This window comes from Coenobita brevimanus, chromosome 78, assembly GCF_032717465.1.
Source record: "Coenobita brevimanus isolate Jiangsu-jjx chromosome 78, ASM3271746v2, whole genome shotgun sequence".
NCBI lineage: Eukaryota > Metazoa > Arthropoda > Malacostraca > Decapoda > Coenobitidae > Coenobita > Coenobita brevimanus.
In genome coordinates, this window is record NC_137031.1 from 14,358,464 (window position 1) to 14,384,931 (window position 26,468).

Consider the following 26,468-nt stretch of genomic DNA (forward strand, 5'->3'; position numbering starts at 1 on the left):
TAGGTTGGAGTTTATTCCGTAACCTTAACCCATCCATGGGTAATCCACAAGGTAGTGGGGCCTGGGAACACACATAAACACACACACACACACACACACACACACACATATTCTCTCTCTCTTTCTCTCTCTCTCATCCTCCTCCTTCATTTCACTTATCTCTCCCCTTCTTTCCCTCTTCTTCCACCCCTTCCACCGCCACCTCTGCATTCATTTCTTCCGCATCTGGTGTCGAATTGGATATTTCCGACAGTGACCTTGTCTGATTGGCCAATTATAACAGTATAATGATGGTCACTGTTTCTGTTTCCTCTCCTCTTATTTTCATTACTGACTAGCTCTTCTATCTGCACAGTCATCCTTCCCTTCCTCTCTCTTCTGCTTTCCTTTCCTTCTACAGTCTCTTCTTATCCTTTTATCTTTCCTTTTTAGGCCACGGCCACACCGAACGCGACGAGTGGGGAGGTAGTGTCAAGCGATGAGCGGCGAGGTGAGCGTCAGCGCGATGTGTGTCCAAATAGGAAGTGGCAACCTCACAGGCGACAGATAGTCAGAAGCATGCCTATAGTGAAATATCCACTGGACAATTCACTATCTACTGAATTATTTTTCATAGATTTATGTAATGGCAAATAAAATTGTCGATGTTCATTGCATATATACATAGCATGTTTATACATACAGTACTATGTATATATACACTACATATAATATGTCTATGTACACTACTGTATGTGTATGTGTATAATATATACATACATACAGTGTATACACTTATTTCTTTATTAGTTTTAAGCCTACAGTGTAACAAAGGAAATAGAGCACTAAACACTAGTATGAATTTTAGACATTAATGGTATTTGACAGGTTTTACAACAACGGTGGAACAAACGTTACTTAACCCGCCCCATCCCGTCGACGTATGGGTACGTTGCAACGATTTGCATTTGCAAGTCCCGGCGACGTACCAGTACGACGTGCAATTGCAAGGTCCCTAATTTGCACAATTTTCAATTTTCTCACGTGATTTTTCGTATGTATACACGGGACACCTTCCTCTATTCCTCTACAAGATGCCAAGCAGGGACAATGCCTTACACTGCATAACCTCCCCCCTCCCCCCCACATGCCATTGTCTTGGCAAAGGACCTGTTACCAGTGACCTGGCTAGTAAAGATATTCAGGGCCAGAGTGATTCCCCAATCGATGACAATGTGGAGGACAATGTTTACATAGCATTAGAAGAAGAAACAGCCAGAAATAATGATCAGATAATGTGGCAAAAATAGGTCAGGTTTGGTGATTAGTTAGTGAGTGAAACAATGCTTATAATGCCTTTATTACTGCTTGAAAACCAATATACTCTTATACTACATATACATTCGTACCAAGTAAATAAATAAATACCATTTATGAGTGGATAAAATAGTTACCCTCCCATAGAACTCGTTTTCTTTAGTGCCAGCATGTTAGAAAACCCACTCAGGTAAGGAGGAACTCCTACCTGGATTGGGCAATTTGAACCTCAGGTGAGCGATTTCTCTATGAATTTTCGATGTTTCTCACCAAAAGCGAAGGTTTTAGCCAAAAAATTTTTTTTAGAAAATACCTCGGGACTGGGGGATGTCGGAGGTGCGGAAAACCTCGGGACGTGACGGGTTAAGAAATCTATCTATTTATCTATTGCCAGATACCTTAATCCCATAAGGGGTGGCCACAAACAAATTGCCTCCGTGTTGCCCTGTCCCCCGCCATTTCACTGCCCTGTTCCCAGCTCACACCCCCTCTCTCATCCCTCTATCTCATCCTTGGGCTCCCCCTCCCTTTCCCCCTCTCCACCTCACTCACATACACTCTCCTCGTCAGTCTCTCGCTCTCCACATGTCCAAACCACCTCAGTGTGTTTCTCCTAACATTCCTATCACATCCTCATCCACACCACAAGATTCCTTCACTTCCTCATTTGTCAGTCTGTCTCTCCATGTGACACCACATGCCCCTCTCAAATAACTCATTTCCACTGCTCTCACTCTTGACTTCTGTCCCTCCAGCAAAGTCCAAGTTTCACTTCCATATGTTAGAGTTGGTATCACAATAGTGTCATGTAGTAGCTTTTTCATTCCATTCTCACTTCCCCATTTCTTATCACTGCTTTCAAGGAAACAGCATCCTTTCTTCTCTATTGCACCCGTTCAAGCACTTCATCCTCTAAACTTCCATCCTTACTCATCACACTGTCCAGGTACTTATCCCGCCGCATCCCGTTGACTTATATATACATCCAAACGTTTTGTCACTGTGAGTCCCGTTGAACGCGCAGCAATTGCAAGGTCCTTATTTTGCAAAATTTTCAAATTTTGCGTGTGATTTTTTATATATGTATGCAGGCAAGCCTCCCCTGACTGCCACCAGGTGGGCCTGCTCCCAGACCTCACATGATCCGCTCGCTCCCTTGTCTCAGCCACTCACCTGTAAGCAGTGACCCAGGTCAGACATGGCGCATAGAGGTCTCTCGGAGGACGAAGTTCAATCCGCCCTGGACGCCTTCACAGATGACAGTGATTCTCCACTCGATGACGATGTGGAGGATTGGGATTACATGCAGCCTGAGGAGGAAACAAGCAGCAGTGATGAGGAGTCCCTTCACCGAGGAAAGTGCTGTATGTGACGTACTGTAAGGCGTGGGAAGGCCAACTTGGACCCCATACACATGCACGGACCTCTCTCCAGCCCCTAGACAAAGAATCAGATGAGGATGAGGACGAGGACAAAGACAAGGACGGCGGCGTAGGAGGTGATGTTACCTCATGGCTGGGGAGGAAGAAAATTTCACTGCGAGGATCCGAAGATGCGGCGTGAAGGAAAATCAGGTATAGTCCTTATGTGTTGTCTGGGGAAGGTGCAAGTGATGTGGCAGGAATGAGGGGTGAAAGGGAAAGTGGTGTGGCAGGAGTGAGGGCTGAAAGGGAAAGTGGCGTGGCAGGAGTGAGTGGTGAAAGGGAAAGTGGTGTGAGGGTGGCTGCACGAGCACATGGTGTACGTGGGCAAGGTGGAGCCACTCCCTAGCACATCTTTCACCCCACAACATTCCCACACTTCCTCCCCACAGCCCCATGATGTGGGGAAAGGAAGGAAAGGGAAGGGAAAGGGGCAAGGAAAAGGGAGAGGGAAGAGGAATGTGAGTGGGGAAGGGCACTGCCCTCCACCTCCTCAACCTCCCCCACGACCCTCCCTTCCCCACCCTGATGAAGGCGACGATGGGGACGAGGTTGGAGACGGTAGTGTGTCATGGGACTGGGAAGATGGGAGTAATTTCACTCCCATCGTTCACCCCTTCACTGAGGAGTGGCGGTCTGGCTGCATGGCTCCAGCTATCCATGTGGGCTCCACCAGGGTGGATTTCTTCCACCTGTTCTTTGGGGAGGAGTTTGTGGACAGCATAGTGGAGCAAAAAAACTTATTTGCAAGCAGCCAGCACTGTGAAAGAGAGCGTCAAAGTACAATGAGCAGGCACTCCCAACGATATGACTAACCAGTAACCCTAGGTGAGATGTTCATATTTTTGGCCCTGGTTCTCTTGATGGTTCACGGACCCAATGACCAGCACACCTTTGTTTGGTAAGGTAATGGGTCATAATAGATTCCAGCAAATTCTCAGCCACCTCCACTTTTATGATGCCGACGACTCTGCTAATGCTAATAACACAGATAAAATTAGGAGAATTAGGCTTGTCTTTCATCACCTAAGTGAAATGTTCCACTCGTCATTTTATCCTTACAGAGACCTCGTCATAGACGAGAGTCTTGTGTTGTGGAGAGGCAACATTTCCATTCGCCAGCACATACCCAGCAAGTGACACCATTTCGGGTTCAAGATCTTTGTTATGTGTGACTGTACGACTGGTTATGTGCAAGACATAGTCTTGTTCACCAGCGCACAGACAGACATAATAGAAGATCGTAGTATTGGACTCTCAGGGGCCGTGGTGAAGACAGTGATAGAGGAGTACCTTCATCGTGATCATGTGCTGTACCTGGACAACTGGTACACTAGCCTTCTTCTCACTCGGTTCTTCCACCTACACGACACCGGAGTCTGTGGTACAGTGAAGAGAAACCGTCGCCATATGGTCAAGGTTGGGAAGAAACTTGACAAGAACGAGGTGGTTTTCTTCCAGGCAAATAACATCTTTGCCACCCTGTGGAACCACAACAGGGAAGTTTGCCTCCTGTCAACTGTACACCGTCCCCTGACGCACTGCACAGACTCCGTGGATCACTGCAGCGAGAGGAGGTGCCACGTCTGGAAACTGGAGTCGGTACTGCACTACAATATCAACATGAAGAAAGTGGATCAGTCTGCGTCCATGATTTCCAGTGTGGACTGTGCCAGGACCACGATGAAGTAGTACAAAAAGCTCTTTTTTCACTTGCTCGACATGACGGTCCTCAATGCACACTGCCTCCACGCCATGACACTGGGAATCTCCGAGACCTTTGAGGGGTTTGTGAGGGAGCCGTCTCGTGATATTATCACCAGGGACGCACAGGACAGGGCCCCACACCACACCCGCACCCCTAGTGCCGCCCAGACTCCCCTACGCCTCTGAGTACACCACTACCTGAGCAGCATCCCTCCTCAACCAAACCATCCTAGACCCCTGCGGCGCTGCCATGTATGCAAGCACTCAACAGTAAGACCAGCCACTCAGAGAAAAGACACAAGATACGAGTGTGTAGACTGCAACGTAGCGTTGTGTCTTGAGCCATGTTTCAAGGAATATCACACCTTCCTACATTACTGATACTGTGTGTGCTAACAATAATATGACACTCACTGCAGATGTAAGGCCTGTACGTATGCAATAATATGATGCTTAGTATAATACTAAGGCCTGTAAGTATGTAATAAGAATTATAGAAAGTTCAAACGGGTGTAATGTTAGTGGGAAAGTATTATATAAGTTGAAAAATAGTGTAAGTTGAAACAAGTGATATAGCGAGTTCACTCACTGTGTAAATGTGATAATATGATGCTCAGTAGAATAGTAAGGCCTGTAAATATGTGATAGCAATTATATAAACTGGAAACTGGTGTAATGTTAGTGAAAAAGTATTAAATAAGTTGAAAAAAGAGAATGTGAGTTGAAACAACAGTCACAGCAAGTTCACTCACTTCGTAAATATGCACTAACATTACGCTAAATACTGTATTATTGTAAGGCCTGTAAATATGTGAAAACAGTTCTCTAAAGTGGAAAAAGGTATAATGTTATTGGAAAAGTAATATGTAAGTTGAAAAAATTAAATGTATGGTGAAACAATAATATTGGTGAATCATCTATGAACAATTTGGGCGAGATGGAACAATGCTTATTTCACCTCTGTATTTATATAAAAACCGTTATACTCTTGTACTACATGATTTTTGTTTGTAATAATTAAATATCTACCTATTGTGAATGGTTTTCTATACTAATCCCTACCATAAAAAACTTGACAGCCGCAGAGCACCTCCATAGAACACAGTACCATGTGTAACGAAGGTATACCTGTAAAGGCCACTTATAGACCCCGGTGACTACTTTCTTTGTGCTTTTTCATTGTTTTTCACCAAAAGCGGAGGTTTGACCCCCCAAAATTTTTCTCCAAAATTGGTCGGGATTGGGGGGAGTCAGTGGTGGAAAAGTGGTCGGGACGGGGCAGGTTAAACACACTCACATTTTCAATTTCCTCCTCATCCAACTTCACTGCACATTCACTGACTTCGTTTCTCTTGAAGACCATAACTTTACTCTTCCCTATATTCACCTTTAGATTCCGTTTCTTACACACTCTCCCAAACTCATTTACCAAGCTTTGCAGCTCCCCTTCATCTTCACATAACAACACACTGTCATCTGCACACAACAGTACGGGTAGTTTCCAAACACTGTCCCTCTCTCACTGGGGCCACTCCAGCATCCACTGCCCTACCTTGCATCTCATTTATAACCCCATCCATATACAGATTGAACAACCATGGAGACATGACACATCCTTGTTTCAATCCAACTTTCAAATAGAAAAATTCACTCAGTTCACTATCCACATGCACTGCAGCCTTAGCACCCTCATATCTACTCTTCACGGCCTTCAACAACTTCTCATCTACTCCATATATTCTTAATACTTTCCACAATCCTTGTCTATCCACCCTATCATATGCTTTCTCCAAATACATGAAGGCCGCATGCAACTTCTTTCCCTTCTCTAGAAACATATCCACCAAAGATCCAAGAATGAATATCTGGTCTACACAACCTCTTCTCTTCCTAAAACCTCCCTGTTCTCCAACTAATTCCTCTGTTATATCCCTAACTCTGTCAATAAGTATCCTGCCATATACTTTTCCTATTACACTAAGAAGACAAATGCTCCTATGATTACCACACACTTCTTTTTCCCTTTTTCCTTTCTACAGGGGAATAACTATACCTGACTTCCAATCCTCTGGGACTCTACTTACCTCCCAGGCCAATCTACACATCTTCCACATCCATTCTGGTACTATCTCTCCCCCATGCTTCAGCATTTCACCACACACTCCATCAGTTCCTGGGGCCTTGCCCATTTTAACTTTCTTCATTGCCTCCACAATTAAGGGAATCGTATGACAAAATAATGCTTGATTATAAATTACCATTTGTCTGCAGTTATTAATAGATATCTACCCAGTGTTTCTTCGACATTCCAGTATTTTTGTGGAGTGGATCATTTGGATACCACACAGCTCTCCTGTGGTACACGTCACCAATAAGGTGTTCAGTAGACATAACTACCAGAACCCAACTGCCCCAACATGCAGTAACAGCATGACTGAATGATAATGGAAATGCCTGGGGAGTGAGGATGTCACCAGGCAGTGTGTGGAATTCTGGAACATACTGTATCTTGTAGCGACGAACATGGAGGGTGAGGGAGGTGACAAACCTCCCCGCTCATTGTGTGGCCACCCACATCGAATTAAGTGTATTTTATCATGTTACCTCATCTGTCCTCGCTCATCGTATTCGGTGTGCCCGTACCTTAGGCTACAGCCATACTGAACGCGATGAGCTGGGAGGTAGCGTCAAGTGATGTGTGGAGCGGTGAGCGTCAATGCGATGCATGTCCAAATAGGAAGTGGCAACCTCGTGGGTGACAGATAGTCAGAAGCTGTTCATCAGTGTAGACATGTCATTGTTCAAGCTGTTCACTCTTCTCTTAAATGTCAGGACCAACTTGCCTAGCCCCGGGCTCCTATAGTACTCATGGGGACACTGGATAAGATGATGAATGAGTGGATAAAATATCAATGTCTATGTAATATGAATGTCTTTATTTGGTGATACCTTAAAGATTAATTAACATGTTATTTATTTTTCTCGATTTTTCATATGTACTACTGTATATCACGGTATCAGTTTCTAATGATTCCCTAGAGCGAAATATCCGCTGAAAAATTCACTGTCTACTGAATTATATTTCACAGATTTATGCAGTGGTGGGCAAGTTAATGAAAAACGTTAGTTTCGTTAAACGTTAATCAGTTAATCAGATAATTAGATTCGTTAATCAATTAATTCTGCCAAAAATTAACGGACGTTATCCGTTAATCCGCTAGCATATGAAACTCGATTTTCCTTAATAAAAGACACTCTTGCTGTTCTGGAAGTTTTATACCCCCAAATATTTAGAGAATACATTTAGCATTCCACTTCTTCAGCTACTTCTTCTCCGAGTCCCTCACAAGCAAGGTCCTTGTTCCCCTTCAAGAACATCAACATGTTGAAGTTGTCATCAGATAGCATTGATATCTTGACTCTTATGGTATCCTTTATGAGCTGCTTTTATTTATTTTTTTCCCCAGCGACATGGTCGATGTATGCCGTTAGGAAACGTGTGAGAACTTGTGAACCATCTGTTATATCGTATAACAGATGGTTCACAACTTCAGATCGAAGTTCATATAACTTAAGGATGCTGTTGGCATCGTATCCTTCCACACTTGCAAATTTTCGCACTCTATCGGTTCCTACCAATGACATGCATTGAATTTAACACACACACTCACACACACACACACACACACACACACACACACACACACACACACACACACACACACACACACACACACACACACACACACACACACACACACACACACACACACACACACACACACACACACACACACACACACACACACACACACACACACACACACACACACACACACACACACACACACACACACACACACACACACACACACACACACACACACACACACACACACACACACACACACACACACACACACACACACATACATGCATACACACATACACACAAACCTAGGGACAAAAACACTTAATTTTCGCAGAGATAATTATAATTCCAATTCATATTTCTTATTCCTAGGGGACGGTTCTAACCACCTCTCATCATCCGAGGACGAGGCCCGTCCTGCAGTGTACAAATTATGGATTGTTACATTATTAACGTTTCGTCTCGTGATGTTCGAATTTTTTTCCTTTTGTTGCGCTTGGTTACATTTCCTAGTCGTTCTTAGCAGTTGTAAAGTTCACCCTCCTTCCGTCAGTCCCCTGACTCAGCTCTGTCCATCTTACTATCCTAATATTCTCCATTTTTACTTACTGAATTACGGTGCCTTTCCCTTTTACCTCACAGTACTGTACTTTAAAAGTCTTTGGTCAAACGTTGCATGTTACTTTTCACTCTAAAAATGTATACTCCTTTCTAAGATACAGAAGGGAATGTGATTTAAGCGTGCACTGTAAAATACTGCTGCCAAATAATGGAGTTCATCCCATGATGGTGTCGACGAGACTAGTTCGAGGATTTACCAAGGTCATGGAGTCATCCTATCCCGAGAGAATTCAGCTTGGCCCAAAAATGGCCCCCAGCTCCCCCCCAAGAGAAAGTGGTGGGCTCCATTGTTGTCACAAAACTGCACTCTTGGAGATACACTCTTCCCCTTTTCGCAAAAGAGAATCTGCACCTACCCCTCCCAACTAGTCCTTCTTACTCTCAGCTGGAGACTTGGAACTCAACCAGGGTTCACATACAAATACATAACAATAATGAAACAAGAAGCTTGCACACAGACGCTGGTAAGTCAAATGACCTCTGTAAAAAGTGGCTGCAACTCGGGTCTCAGATCTGCCAACACACAAACACCACATTAGGCAATGGGCATGTGGCTGCAGCCACACACAAAACACGTTCACAGCTAACACACACTACACAGGATATATAATACCACAGATGCTCAAAGAATCTCATCATAAACATTATACACTGAAACATCGATATCGTTAACACAGCGACAACAGAGCAATAAAACTTTCTCAACACACAAAAAAGTGACACAGTATTATCATTCTAAACTCTAAAATGTGCCCCATACTCACATTTCACTGACTGCAACATCCTTTGACATGACAAAATAAACAACAGGGTGACCTCATCGCCTCGATACAGAAAGACTCCAGCACTCAGAGCAATAAGTGCCTGATGAAAATAACGCAGAATGAACAGAAACACAAAAGATACGGTGAAACAAGCAACGTACATCATTCCCCCCAGGAGACATCCCATCCATCAGACCACTCTAAAACCGTCCCAGTGTAAAAATGCCGGTGATCTAAATGTAAAGAATCTCTCATGGCTAAAAACAAAGACACAGGACAACAGGGGACACCTTGTTCAAAAGTAGCTTGAACCTTTAAACGTTTGAAGCATCACCAGATCCCAGTACAACCTCCACACAAACGCAATGAGACGTCTCCTCCCGTCGTGTCACTTTATGCACCCCTACACTAGCCACTCAAGCATCCTGGAAAATACTCCATAAAGTTTCACTAAACCTCCTTCCCAATGCCGTATCACACACATTAAAAGAGACTTGAGACAAAGAAAAGAAAAACCTTCACCAATTACAGTAAGACCAGCTGGGTAATATTCATTCAAGACTTAAAACAAGCACATTACTGTATCATTACAGACATTTTCAAACACCGGGAAAACAGTTACCATCTTGAATAGAATCTTATCAACAGACATCATATTATTATCTCGAGCTGCAACACTAACATGCGGTGCCATGCACAGCACACCTTGCCTGACAGCAGTTATTTTATTGCTATTAAATACTTGTTTCAGCCTTTTCATGTCAGTGCACAATAAAAGTCTAAGGTAATGGCGCAAACGTTTTCAAGTTAGGCCCTCTGAAAATCCGTGATCTTGTGTCTGACCTTTCAAGGTTAAGGCTATATCTTGGTAATAGTAAATAGCTCTATCATCAACCAGTTTTGAGTTATGGCCCCCTGAATATGCATGACCTTGAGTCTGACCTTTCAAGGCTATTTAAGGTCAAAGATCTTGGTGCCAAATGAAAGTCCATATTACGAGTTCCTGTATGTTCCTAATAGTAGATATCTCTATCTTCAACCGTTTTCAAGCTATATCTCTCTGATAATCTGAGACCGTGATTTCGACCTTTCCAGGGCACTCAATTACCTTCAAAACTTAATCAATTTCTTTTGGGATCAGTGTCCACATATCCTGAAAATTTCATGCAATTTCATTCAGCTGTTTTTCCGTAATATTGCTAAAAAAAGAAGAAGAAGAAGAAGAAGAAGAAGAAACAAAGAAATAAACAAACCATCAAACTCACAATACTTCGCGGACTCCGTCCTGGTGAGGTAAACATTCAAGGGCAAAATAATTAAAGATTACTGGCTACCCTGTCCTTGCAGAAATGGAAACTGGATTACTTAAACAACATCAGAACTGAAATAATATAAGCCAATACACAGTGAAACTGGAAATCATCGTGGACATTTGATCACTGAACGAATAGTGACAAATAAAGAACAAGAAAAAAATATCAACGCAACTTAAAGCTTATCCCCTCTAAACCATGCGGCTCTGGAAAGCAAAGATGGAACTATCACTATCAAGTTGTAACACGCAAACAACCAATTTTTTATAATGGATCTATAATTCACAAAAAATACGAATCCTCAATACAGATTGCTCATAAAAAAGAAAATAAACGGAAATAAAATCAAAATGAGACCTTTAGACATCACCTCCATTAATCTCAAAAAAAAAAAAAAAAAAAAATCAAATGGTCAAAAGCATTTAAAAACTCCAATGCAGTAGGATGAGATCAGATTTCAAACGCAAACTTATAATAATCTGAACCAACTCGAAGTTTTCAGCTTGTGTTGGACTCAGTCAAAACCCTGATAATTGAAAGAATGCAATCATTATCTCCAAACTTAAACCACAAGAACTTCCCAACATCTCCACATCATACAGACGAGTATCACTGCATTCCAAACTCTTCAACAATCATGATTTGATTATAAAGAAAATTGGGCCCCCCACATCCCAATATCAGAGTTTCAATCTAAAATCCGGCCTAAACACTAGACCACCCAAACTTTCAAGTAAACTGAGCTCATCCTAAATGGCTTCATCAAGAAGCAACCATCACTCAAAACACACTAGCAGTAACATACATAAATAATTGTTTCGAAACAGCAACAAGACACACCTTATTAATAAAATAAAATCTCAGGCACAAGCGTGAAAGAAAGTGATAAAAAATGACTGACCAACTTCATCCCATGCAGGTAAGCCAGGTTTGCTACCAGATCCAAAGCTCTAAACTCATATTTTCCAGTGGTGACCCACAGGGCTTCGTAGTTTTACCCTTACTACCTCCTGCGTCAATACTTGCCAACCCTGTCTCATTTAGCAACAGTACTGTCATATGCTGATGACTTGCCTATACTTTCACAACATCTCAAATCCCAGTAAGCAACAGCCCAGTTTCAGTTGCACTTACACTCAGAAGATAATTGACTTAGAAAAAACATAACGGGCGAGTAATCAACTGAATCTGAAAAAAAGAAATCTAACAGAGTTCCTCTTCTACCAACCACTCTCACTTGAGAGGTACCTCAACATTCTTGAACTTACTTCCCAGCAAACATGAGGTTATTGGGCCGACATCGGCTCAGTCCGGATTAGTATCGGTACTGCTGGGTTGCGGTAAATCACATGTGACCTGCATTTTCTTAATACACAAAATACTATTCCATTCTAATTGTGGCAAAACAGAATTGAAATAGAATATTGTAGCCAATGCTAGCATAATCCTGAATTGGGTCTGTATAGTCAAACCCTTATCATGCCATTTCCATCTGTTTGTTTAATGTTTGCCTATATATAAATTTTACAGTTCTTAAGTTAATCATTGATGGAGAACATTGATGATCTTAAATATTCTATTTTTACATAGAAATTAGAAAATTATGCATTGTATTAAAACTTTTCCAAAGAACAATTATTTATTTATTATTATTATTATTATTATTATTATTATTATTATTATTCGAAACAGTGAATTTGCACTGGATTTTCCCCTTATTTTTTCGACTTTTCTTTCACCGCCCGCAGTACCACTGATGTCTATCTTCCCGATATTTGCAGGGCAAATTACACTCTTTACACTGAATTTGACTTGGCAAAACTCTGTGTTTTGTTAGTTGTTCAGTATATGCTTTGCTGTTATTGCTTTAAAGTAAATATTGATTTTGTGTAGTTTGGACTTTTTTTTCCCCTTCCTATGCTAAACTTTATTTTTTTCAAAGTATTTGGCTCCTATACAGGTCTGGTAGTCTGTCCAGTAGAATTATGTGTGTCCTGTTCTCTGTTCCACCTGTTGCAGTCCACTTTGCCATGTCCTGTCTTTTCACAGTACCAGCAACTTCCTACAAAGTTTTCTGTTTCACATACCTGCCCCTTTCTTGCCTTGAATCCTGCACTACGACCTTCCTGAAAGGTGGATGTACTGGATCTGACGTAGGACTCAGATTCTAGAGCCCTGGCTAGTGCTTCTTGCATGATTCTGCATTGTGCCTGCTTCACTTGTACTTTCAACTCTGCACTCTCAAGAGCAGTAGAATAGCCAAGAGCTTAGGTGCTGCTCCAGGGTATGCCTTGTATGCCACACTCTCCAGCTCATGAGCAAGCTGCTGTAGGGATTCTCCTCGAGCCCGCACACGGCTCCAGAATTTTGCTCTGTAAACCTCAGTCTGGTACATGGTTCCATGTCTGTGCTCTTCTACTAGGGACTGATAAGTGTTCCTCTCAATCACTGACATCTAGCCCAGAATTTCCATTGCGGCACCTTTAAGACTGGTAGAAAGCTGCACTGCCCTATGCCTACCATTCCAACCTTTCTGATCCGCAAGTAACTCAAATTGTGCACGGTAAGCTTCCCAAGATGCTCTACCATCAAATATTGAGGTTTCTTTTTAATTGGACCCCTCATTATAGCCATGCACTTCACTGGTTTGGGGCCTAAAAACTGGGGCATCATAATTAAGGTCAGGACTTAAAACTTCATTCTGATTATTCAACCCTGTAATGCTACCTTGAGATGCCTGGGATCCTTCAAGATTCACCATACGCTGTCGATTACTTTGATATGCCCCCTGTACACCAACCCGAGGCTCAGCAGTGAAATATTTCTCTACAGCCTCAATTTTCACTTATTATCTTCACATGGTCAGTTACATGCTTCAACTGGTTATCTACATGCTGTCTGCACTCCGTCACTACTTTCTCACAAATTGACTTCAACTGGTCGTCAACATGCTGTTTTCACTCACTCACATTATTGCTTACCTTATACTTCTGCTGCCATAGCTCAGCGTATACCTCCTCCTCCAACTGTTCCTATTCTTCCTTCCTTTCCCTGGTGAAAGCATCTAGCTGTCCTTGCATCCTCAGCTGTAACATCCTCTTGAAGTTGTTCACTCTGCTTGCAATTGTTCTTTGATTTCATTCCTGAGCTCTTTCTGTTCTTCACTTTGGGCCCGTAATTGTTCTTTAAGTTCTTTCTTTTGTGCCTGTAATAGCATCACAGTTGTCACCAGACATTTCCTCCTCCTGCCCAGTTCGAGACTTTGTCTGCACACCTTCTGCTTCCATGTCGAAAGTTAGACTCACTGCAGCCCTAAATAATCCACACTCCTGACACCAGTGTTATGTCCCCATCCCACACTGCCACAAGCTCCAGCAGCAAAAGTACAGGATAGGAAGGACGTTGCCCGGTGAGTTGTTCTTCCACTGGTCAGCCTTTAGGCGTACAATACACAGGATCAGCTCAGGCATCATAAATAAACACTGGGCTCCTAAGTTGAGTGATTATTTATATATCAAATAATTACACTTAATGCTTTCCAACTTCACAACTCTTACAAGCACTGAAGCTACACAAAGTTTACTAACTGCAGTTACACTTAATACTTGATGACACTTCACTATTTTCACAAGTTCCGATGATATACAAACATTAATAACTCTTCACTATTTGCCAATAACACTTCACTGTTTTCACAAGTACCGAAGATATACAAATTACATAGACACTGCACTGACACTAAAACTAAACTGAAAACCAACTGACTGTTCTAGTTTCTTCACCATCCTTAAATAACCTTCATTGCTTCTCCAACATTCTAGGATGTGCTGGTCCTGTACCTGCCCCTAGCAACAACATCCAAAACATGCCAGAGGTTTCTTACATTAGATAACACTATAAATTATTTAGCATACAAACTTAAATTACATAACTTAACAAGTAACCACATAAATAAATCATTATAGAGAAAAAAATAGCAAAAAATTAATGCATAACATGAAACAACTATGCTCACAAACAGCAGGCAAACTGGCAACTCTGACTCATACCAGAACCTACGGTAAACATGGGGAAACGTCGAGAAGCTGCTCAGCTACTTAACTGGCAAATCTCGCTTCTTAACACTATGTACACTCGGAAAGTGCAAAACTATTCAGTTGATTAATAAGTATTTTGAAGACTGTTACTGAGAATATCATATGCTGTACAAAGTTTGCTTTTATTATTTACCACTTCAGATATTTGATGACGGATATCATGGTCACAATTTTCACACTTTTTACAGCCACATTTGCTGCATAATTTTGTAACTTCTGACGTCAGCCATTAATGTAATGTTTGTAGTGACAAATACTCTTAAGCAGTAGTTAATCATACTAAGCACTAATCCTGAACTAATAAAAGCCTTCCAGGTTTATCAAAATTCTCTTAAGTAGTAAATATACAGTACATTAGAACATCAGAAACGTTTCGTGTATATGGGTATCAAACAAGCATGCAACGGTCGGTATGAGTGAACAAAATGTTGCCATTAAAGCAGTGGCATAGCTTCCCGTCTTTCCAAAGATGGAGCATGTGGGAGGGTGAGGAGGGATGATGATGGCAGGGGACAGCATCATGTTTCGTGAGTACACACACACACACACACACACACATATATATATATATATATATATATATATATATATATATATATATATATATATATATATATATATATATATATATATATATATATATTACTACTACTACTACTTTTACCAGTACATCTACTACTATTCGCCAATATATAAAAATAAATTTTTTTAAAACACTTGACATTAAAAGGTATTATGATTACGATTAGTACGATATTAAAAAACGTCAGAAATCCTTTAAAATAAAATAAAAAAGTATCTAAAAATCTGTGATAAATATTAGATAGAGATATACCCCCTGGTGGTAGGGGGTTTCAATAATACTCCCCCAGTATCCGTGCTTGTCGCATGAGGCGACTAAAAAGGTTGGTGGTGGGTTAGTGCCCCACCCCGCAAAAGGAACTAGCTAAACAAGCAAACAAACTGCTTCGGACCAGGACGGACCGTACGCTGTCAACTAAGGAACAGACAAAGGACATTCTAAGGGTGAGAACATGGAATGTGAGTGAATGATGAAATGAAAGAGAGAAAGATTGTTCAGGTCCATCAGGATGGAAGAGTGGATGTACTGTATGTGAACTGACTTATACTAAATGGAAAGGTGAAAGGGTGAGAGAATGGGTTTAGGAATAGGTATGGGAGTTAATGAGAATGAGAAGACAAGAGAGGAAGTATGTCTGATGATATGCAAGAAGTGGAAGGAGAATATAAGAGAGTATGGAACAGTGGTTGCAAGGATTGTATGAGTGAGGATGAAAGTAGGTATAGAAGCTTGGGTGACTGTATGTGCATATGCGCCGACAGAGGACCGAGTGGGAAGAGTGAAAGATGAGTTTTGGGCAAGTGTAGAAGCATGTATGGACAAGTTTGAGAGGAGTGAGAGTGTTTTTGATTGGAGACATGAATGGCAATGTTGGGAATGTACAAGTCGATGGAGTGGTTGGTCAGTGGGGTGTGCCAGCTGAAGTAGATGGGAATGGTAGTGCTTTGGTGGACATCTGTGCTGGTAAGGGGTTGCCAATAGCCAACACATTCTTTCGGCATAAGATGATCCACAGGTATACATGGAGAGTCATGAGGAGGACGGACGGTGAGTTTGTTAAATGAAAGGCAATGATAGATTACGTGTTTGTGGATAAGTGAATGTGAAGACAAGTGTTGAATACAAGAGTGTGGAAAGGGTGGGGGTATGGAATCTCGGACCATCCCTTAGTGATGGCAAAGGTAAGGCTTCAAAGAGAATGGGTGAAGAGATGGAGGGCAAGATAGGAGGAAACAGCTACTGTGAGAAGAGTGGGGAGTTGCAAGAAAGTGAGAGAATGGCAGAGAATGAGAGGATAGTGGAAGAAAGATTGGGAAGGTATGAGTTAGAGCACATGGAAACGGTGGAAAATGTATGCAAGATATTCACGGAAGAGATAGGCACAGTGTGTGAGGTGATTTGTGGAGTGAGGAGGAGATGCAGGGGTGTGCAAGGGACAGCATGGTGGAATAATGAGGTGAAACGAGCTGTGGAAAAAATAGTGAATGGTTAGTAAGTAGAGGTAGGGGAGAAGATGAGATAGAGAGAAGAGAGAGGTATATGTGAGCAGAGAAAGGAGGTGAAGAGACTGGTGAAGGAGAGTAAGAAGTGGATGAAGAGTTTGGGAGGAATCTGAGTGTAAAATGGAGGGAGAGTAAGAAATTGTTTTGAAAGGAGGTAAAGAAAGTAAGACAGTGTGAAAGGGGAGATAGTAGGGGAGTGAAAGACGGGAATAATAGACTGTTGGTGGAGAAGAAAGAGAAATTGAGGAGATGGAAGGAGCACTTTGAGGATTTGTTGAATGTAGAGAGTGATAGCAATATAACAATAAGTGGTTGGGGAATGGCTGGGAGAAGAAGAGATGGGAGGGGGGAGGAAGAGATCAGCAGGGTGGAAGTAGTGGAAGCAATGAAGAAGATCAAGATGGGAAAGGCCCCAGGAATTGATGGAGTGTGTGATGAAATGCTGAAGTATGGGGGTGAGAATGTTGTGGAGTGCATATGGAAGTTGTGTAGACTGACCTGGGAAGAGGGAAGGGGTTCCAGAGGACTGGAAATCAGGTATTATTGTTCCTTTATGCAAAGGAAAAGGGGAGAGAGAAGTTTGTGGTAACCATAGGGTATTTGCCTTCTCAGTGTGACTGGAAAAATACATGGTAGAATACTCATTGATAGGATTAGGCATATAACAGAGGAGCTAACTGGAGAAGAACAAGGGGGATTTAGGAAGGGAAAAAGATGTGTAGATCAGATATTTGTTCTAAGATGTTTAGTGGAGGAGAAGGGAAAGAAAGTGTATGCTGCCTTCATGGACGTGGAGAAAGCATATAGTAGCGTACTGTTGATAGGCAAGGTATGTGGAATGCATTAAGAATATATGGAGTGGAGGGGAAATTGTTGAGTGCTGTGAAGAATATGTATGAAGGAGCTAGGGCTACGGTGCAAGTGGATGGTGAGCTGAGTGAGTTCATTTATCTTAATGTGGGACTGAAACAGGAATATGTGATGTCTCCATGGCTGTTTAATATATACATGGGTGGGGTTGTAAAGGAGGTGTAAGGTAGGGCAGTGAATGTGGGGGTGGCTGTAATGAATGAGGGTGAGATGTAGAAGATTCCGGTGTTGCTGTTTGCTGATCATACAGTATTGTTGAGTGAAGATGAATGGGAGTTGCAAGGTTTGGTGAATGAATTTGGGACAGTGTGTAGGAAGAGGAATCTGAAAGTTATTGTAAACAAGAGTAAAGTTATTGTGTTTGAAAGGAATGAACTCACAGTATGCACAGTGAGGTTGGAGAATGTGAGTGAATGTGAGTGCATTCATGTACTTGGGTTGTGTGATGAGTAAGGATGGAACTTTTGGGGATGAAGTGTTTGAAAGGGTGCAGCAGGGAAGGAAGGTTAATAGTTCACTGAAAGTGGTGATGAGAAATAGGGAGGTGAGTATGGAAGTTAAGAAGTAACCGCATAATAGTATTGTGATCCCAACCCTGACGTATGGAAACGAGCCATGGACCTTGCTAGAGGGGAACAAGTCAAGAGTGAGAGCAGTGGAAATGAGTTACTTGAGAGGAGCATGTAGAGTGACATGGAAGGACAGGCTGACAAATGAAGAAGTGAAGGAACGTTGTGGGGTAAATGTGGATGTGGTTGAGAAAATTAGGAGAAATACACTAAGGTAGTTTGGACATGTGCAGAAAATGGAGAATGAAAGACTGACTAAGAGGGTGTATGTAAGTGACGTAGGGGGGAGGGAGAGGGAGAAGCAGACCAAGGATGAGGTGGAGGGATAGAATTGATAGGTATATGAGGGAGAGGAGAGTGAGTTGGGGGGAGGGCAGTCAAATGGTGGGTGACAGAGCGACTTGGAGGCGTTTTGTCTGTGGCCAACCTTTGCCGGATTCGTGTGTCATGCTACAGATAGATAGACAGGTAGATTATACTTTAAGGCACAGCTTATAATGTAAAAAAAAAAATCACATACCGTGTATGTTGCCCTCTCAGAATGAACACCCCCCTGAGAGGGGTCACCTAGACTTGGTGACGGAGCTTGAAGAGCGACTGGCAGCACCACCTACTCTGGAGAACGGTCTAAATTTGTAGGGTTCACAGTCTATTGGCCTCTTGGATCATAGTACATCACCGATAGAGAAGGCATGTTGCTAATGTTTCTTGTCTCTATCCATCTTCCATCTCTGGCAGAGTCCTTATCATCCCATGTGTTTGCCATGCGTGGCGTCCCATAATACTGGGATGTGGGAGTCCTGGAGGTTGAGAAGCGCTGCAGTATATGCCCTGCAGATTGTACCACACCAGTTTGGTCTCCTACTTTGGCTAGACGGGCAGCTTGGTTGAACCCGACCTGGCTAGTCAGCTGGTCAATGTTGGCTAGGGTCAAATGGGTAATGGGGGCTCCTATGGTCCTGGATAAAATCTTGCCTAGGTCCTCTTGTGGTTACCAGTGTATGCTCCCTCACTATCTCTGGGGTTGCCAGCAGTGTTATCCTTCGCATATGACCTTCCCTTGTCAGGCTCAATGGCAGGTGCAAGGGTGGGGAAATGAAGTGTTTTTGCTATACATCGCTTCATTCAATAATAAATCTGTTGAGGACCATTATTATATTTCTTCCAGGATCTTCAGATTCACCATCTCTATTTTTTTTTCCTTATGTGAGGAAGAAGGAACAAAAGGCCATGAGCCCACAATAACTGTTCCTTCCAAGAGAAAAACAAAGTACAGGAGAGAGCCAAATTCAAGATCTGATCATTTTGAGATGCCTGGACACATTTTCATTTGAAAGACTAGAGATCATAGGAAACAGGAAATACAGACAGAGGGAGACAGTTCCAGAGCTGACCTGTTGCATAAATGAAGGACTGGGAGTAACAATTAACTCTTGCATTAGAGAGCTGGACAGAAAAGGGATGAGAGTTTGCTGCTAGACGGGTGCTACACGCCTATTGTAGAGGTGGAGGAATGCAAGCAGACAGTTCAGAGAAGCAGTAACCATAGAAGTAGCGTTAGATAAGAGATAAAGACGCAACAGTGCTCCGAAGAGACAGAGGTTGAAGGGAATCAGTAAGAGGAGGAGAGTTAATGAGACGAAAAGCCTTTGACTCCACCCTATTGAGAAAAGCTGTATGTGGAGAGCCTTCCCACACATGAGAGTTGTACTCTACGCAGGGGCGAACAAAACCCGTGTATAAAGTCAACAACTGTACAGGGGTAAAGAAGGCACAAAGTCGGCTTAGCACACCAGATCTCTTGGAAGTTGATTTTACAAGATATGTAATATGATCTTTCCAAGATATGTCCTGAGTGAATGAAACCACAAGCATGGTCAAGGATGATGCAGGCTTGAGCTAGATATTATTAAACATTAGTGGGTACTCCTGTGGAAGATTGTGTCGGATTGATAAGTGTAAAAACTGAGTTTTTGATGCATTAAAAGCAACAAGATTATTTTTACCCCAGTCAGAGATACGAGCCAAGTCAAACATTAGGTGTGCCATAGCCTCATCCCTTGTTTGTTGAAGTAACTGCTAAGATGGGCGTTGCAGGAACAAAATGGAAAGATGAAGGGTGGAGTCAACAGTGTATGAGTGGATAGGGTTAGATGTACAGTTTAGATCATTGATGGATATAAGGAAGAGACTTGGTGGTAGGACAGAGCCCTGAGGAACACCACTGTTGATAGATCTAGGAGAAGAATGATGGCCATCAACAACAGCGGCTATAGAATGACCAGAAAGGAAGCTATAGGTGAAGGCACAGATAGAAGGATAGAAATAATAAGAGGGCAGTTTGGAAATTAAAGATTTGTGCCAGACTCGATCAAAAGCTTTTGAGATGTCAAATGCAATGGCAAAGCTTTCGCCAAAGTCCCGAAAGGAGGATGACCAGGAGTCTGGAAGATAGGTGAGAAGATCATCAGTAGAGCCTCCCTGACGGTAACCATACTGACGATCAGAAAGAAGGTTGTGATAGGAAAGATGCTTTACAATTTTTCTATTAACAACCTACTCGAAAACTTTTGAGACACAGGACGTTAAAGCAGTTGGACGATAGTTAGAAGGTTAGGAATGGTCACCCTTTTTTGGGACTGGCTGAATGAGAGCAAACTTCCTGGAAGAAGGAAAGGTGAGTTGATAGACAAAGCCAAAAGAGTTTGCCTAGGCAGGCTGTAAGCACAGTTCTTGAGAACAACAGGAGGGACTCAATCAGGCCCATATGCCTTGTTAGTATTGAGGCCTGTGATGGCAGAAAATACATCAGCTGAGGAAATTTTAATGTCAGCCATGATGAAGTCAGAGGGGGGAAGTGATGGAGGAACAGCACTGGAATTGTCTAAGGTGGAATTGGAGGAGAAAGTCTGAGTGAAGAGATTTGTTTTTTCAGTAGAAGAAATAGCTACAGAGCCATCAGAGTAGAAAAGAGGAGGGAAGGATGATGAGGTAAAGTTGTTAGAAAGGTTTTTGGCAAGGTGCCAGAAGGAGCAGGAAGAATTCGAGTTGGAGAGTTCAGAGCATTTAGTACGGATGATTTTTTTGTTTAGCAGAGTGAACAACAAACTTAGCACGATTCCGGACAGAAACGTAAAAAATATGTGATTCAGGGGTGGGTTGGTTCCGGTACCTTTTGTAGGCCCTCTCCTTGATGTGGACAGCATTAGAACAAGCGTGATTAAACCGAGGCTTTCTTGCATTAGTCAAAGGATATGAGAATGGAATGTGTGCTTTCATGCCTGAGAGAATAACCTCCGTAATGCACAAAGCACACTCGAATGGCTCCTGGCCATGGAGGCAATAATCATTCCAGGGAAAATCAAAGAAGTACTGCCTGAGGGCCTCCCAATCCAGCCCCAAAGTGCCACAGACGATGTTTCTTTGGAGGGTCCACAGGCTGTACCAGAGTGATAGGACAGGTTAGGGTGATAAGGTTGTGATCGAAGGAGCCCAACGGAGAGAAAAGATTAACAGTGTATGCAGAAGGATTAGTTGAGGAAGCAGTCGAGTACTGTATGTTGGGGTTTTCTCCAAGGCAGTCACGAATACTCTGGAGCCTTTCCTTGCCTTTGTGGACTGTTATTTTTTGTCCCACCATTAACCCGCCCCATCCCGACCACTTTTCCACCACTGACTCCCCCCAATCCCGACCATTTTTTGAAATATTTTTTTTGGCTCAAACCTCTGCTTTTGGTGAGAAACATCGAAAATTCATAGAGAAATCGCTCACCTGACGTTTAAAATACTCGATTCAGGTACCAGTACCTCCTTACCTTACTGGATTTTCTAACAGGCTGGCACCAAAGAAAACGAGTTCTATGGGAGAGAAACTATTTCACACCACTCATAAACGGTATTTATTTATTTACTTTGTACGAATTTATATGTAGTACGAGAGAGTATATTGGTTTTCAAACAGTAATATAGGCATTGTAAGCATTGTTTCACTTACTAACTCATCACCATACCTGACCTTTTTTTGCCACATTACCTGATCACCATTTCTGACTGTTTCTTCCTCTAATGCTATGTAAAGTTTGTCCTCCACATTGTCATCGATTGGGGAATCACTCTGGCCCTGAATTTCGTACCGTGGCATGACATGGCTTTACTGGCTAGGTCACTGATAACAGGTGAATTGCTGAGACAATGGCATGCAGGGGGGGGAGAGGCCATGCTGGGTAAGGCATTGTCCCTGCCTGGCATCTTGTAGGGGAAAGTGTCCCGTGTATACATACCAAAAATCACTCGCGAAAATTGAAAATTGTGCAAATTAAGGACCTTGCAATTTATTCGCGTTTATGTACATCGATGGGATTGGCAATGACAAAACGTGTGGACGTTAATTCACGTCGACGGGACGCCGTGGGTTAAGCTGTGACTGAGACCCCTTCATGCTGTATTTAATTCAGTTCTGTGGTCAGGCCCAGAAGTAACTGTGCCTACATTATTCATGAAATATCTAGTGATGAAGACTGCTGTGGAGGAGTCAGTGTTATATATTGACATACATTATTGACACCATGCCACTGTTTTAGTTTGGGGCAAAGAACCTAAAATCTCTTCCCAGGGGGATGCAAGCATCATAGTCGAGGTGTCCTCCCTTAAAGAGACCTCCCATTTACTGACTGTGACATCTGTTTCTAGTAACGAAAGTTCACGCGTTCCTCATACTTCTTTTAACCAGTGAAAGGGTGCCATTATTTCACATGACCTCATCCAATATTTGGAAGTATGGCTGCTGGAATAAATGCGATCTTCTGCTGTGGCGACTGTTGAGTGTCTGCAGAATAAAACTTATGGTGTTCTGACCCCAACTTCGACCCTGTTCCTGATATTTGACAAGTTAACCTTGCCTGGTTCTGAGAAAGTCACTTGGCTATCATTTCCTGTAAAACTGTATGTGCCAACCCGGAAGTGGCATTTTCATTCTCAAGGGTATGGACATGTTAGCCACATTTACTGCCATACACAGGTTGACCTTCTTAGTGTCTGTGTCTCCTGTGGCAAAACAAGCCATACTATTGACTGTCTAGGACCCCTTAGCTAGGACCCCATATATGCTACCACTGTTGGGATCCTCATGCTACATATTCTCAGATCTCTCCTCACTAGTGCCTTGAGAATTGTACCCCCTCCACAATATGTCTACCCCCGATGTATATATGTCCCCCCCCCCAATGCATACATGCCCCCACTAAATTTGCTAGGTCAGCACGCTTTCCCACGCCTGAAGACGGCGTTATTGCATCAGTTGATAGCAGGCAGCCGAAATGGGCAGACTGTTTTACTGTGAGCTTGTAATAAACTCCTTATCTAGCTGTTTGTACACGGAGTTTTTATCACCAAAGTATTGCAAGTTACATTTGGTAGCAGCGGTGTTTCGAACCATCAGATTCTGACCACCTCCACCGATTTAGTGACATCACAAGATACACGACGTCTCGCATCTGCCAGCCTCGCCCCTCCTCAGTGCCTCTAGTGGTGTAATACCTGGCTGTGCTTTCCGAGCGTACAATTTTTCTCACCAGTGCTCACCTCTCAAACAACCCCATCCACACGCCTTGTTCCTGACCGCAAGTGTCACCGTCGCCGACCTACACACCTGTTGCACCTGTTCCCAGCACCTGTTCCCAGCACCTGTTCCGAACTCATCATAACGCCTGCCCCCACGGTGCCACTTATCACTGTCTGCACACTGCCTGCCCACCACCATTCTCTGCATTTGCAACTCAACAGCTCTACACCTGCCTTGCACCAATATCTGCCCTCACCACCCGCCACCGGCCTCCGCCGCCGCCACATCTGGTCTTCATTACGGAGCCTCCTCAGACCGCCACTCCCTGCCAGTGATTCATCGCGGCATCTCTTCTCCTCTCCGCCCAGCTGTCTCTCCACCGCCGCCCCGCCCCGCCCCGCCCCGCCCCGCCCAGCCCCGCCCCAGCCCAGCTAAGCCCAGCCACCCCTGCACGTTATACATCTCGACTCTCTACTGTGTAACTATAGTATATCTTTCCTTTCTATAGAGATTATCCTCGATTTTCTCTACAGATTGGTTATTGTAAATATTCCATCTCATTTCCATTACCCCGTTTTCATCTTCACCTACGTTATTTATACTCCATCTCATCCTTCGCCTTTTATTTAAGCCATCCATCCCCGCACCTTCATTCATTTTCACACCTACTCGTGTATTCCATTCTCTCATTGTTATTTATACATTTCCACCTACGTATCCATCTTCATCCTTTCATTTTCCATTGCCGCATTAAATGTCATACTTTCCACATCAACCGCTTAACACCAGCCCTCTCGACCCGGAAACATCACATGCTCATACCCCGTCTGCCGACTCTAACACAATCACTCATTTACGAAGTGGCAAAGCATACCACCGCCCTATACCTGAGACTCCTGTTTCACTTCCCGCAGAATCATTTACTACCCGTCCTACCCTTGTAAATCCAGATACCTCCTCCTCTACTCCTGCCTCTACACTCCCTTCTTCTTCCTCTACACCTTCCCCTGTCGTTCCCTCTCCTGCCTCCCTTCATACCCCATCTTGCTCGCCCTTAACTGCCACTACCTTCTCTCTCTCCCACACCTCTTCTGCCGCCACTTCTACACTTCCAGCCATGGCCAACCCTCCACAGTCTATCTATCTCAACGATGCCAATCATCCCAAATTTACCGGCCAGGACCCAACTTGATCTGTCTATGATTTCCTCAGAGAAGTCGAAACAGAAATACACAATAGGCAAATAACCGATGAATCACTCAAAGTAGCTTACCTCCTCGGTCGCTTGCACCATGGCAAATCGGACATCGGATCCGCGATCCGTGCAGGACATTTCAATAGCATTCGTACCTTTGCTGATTTTCGTACGGAACTCATCAGCCTTTGTTGCCAGCATTCAAATACCGCGTCTCTCATGGGATTCATTAATCTCCTAAACCAACTAGATGAGGACTTGCGCGTCCCAGCACAATATGCCAAGCTCCGCGAAGCTGCCGCCGCCATGAAAGCAACTAGTAGCTAGATGCTCCAATTACTGGTAGGCACGAAATGGTTAAAAGACAAGAATGGCATTCCAGTGCTTTCACTCACCAACTTTGCTGACTTAATTGGTTACCTCAGATTCCTTCACTGGCTTACTCCTAAACAGCGAGAGCTAGCCTTGGAAATCGGTTTCAGTCCAGGAGATAAAATTATTCAGGTCACTAAAGCCATTCATGAAAGAACAGGTTCGAACTACACGCGTCAGGGCACCACCCAACCCTTGGCCTCCTCAGTTTGTCACACCTCCACTACCCCAGACCAATCTCGCTCCCGTCCCACCACACGCGGCAGACCTGCCACACATTGTTCTCCTACCGCAGGTCGTGATCAATCTAGCGCCCAACGGAACAGACAATCTTCGATTCTTTGCTGGTACTGTGGTCATCCTGGACATCGAGCATCCAGTTGCGACCGTACATACAGACGTCCTCACTCCCAAACCAGACAGCGTACGCCTTCCCGTTCACGTCGTCCACACTGCAAATACCACAAATCAAGCACGACTCACACCACTGAGGAATGTCGTTACCTCAACTGCCCACAGTCGGGGGAAGCGCCGCGGCTGTATTGGACCAATCTCACGTAGAACCAGAAACCCAACTCCCCATCCGTCATGTAGGTCCCATAACATCCTCGGGTTTAGTCATTCTCGGAAGCAGTCATGACATACCAACGTCATTCTTCTTGGACACAGGATCTATAGTAAATCTCATCTCCGAAAATTCCTTACAAATTATTCATCGCCATCACAACCACGTCAGTTTCTAGAACCACCAGACATTCGCCTATGTGGTGTCAATGGCTCAGAGTTTAAGGTTAAGGGAAGAGTCACCCTTGAAGTCAAACTCCACAGAGATTTGCCCCCTATCCCCATTGAATTTCATGTCACTAATGACTTGCAGTATCTCGCAGATGCCCTTATTGGTTTCTCCACCATGACACAACACTCCATTGCATTATTACCTGCTTGT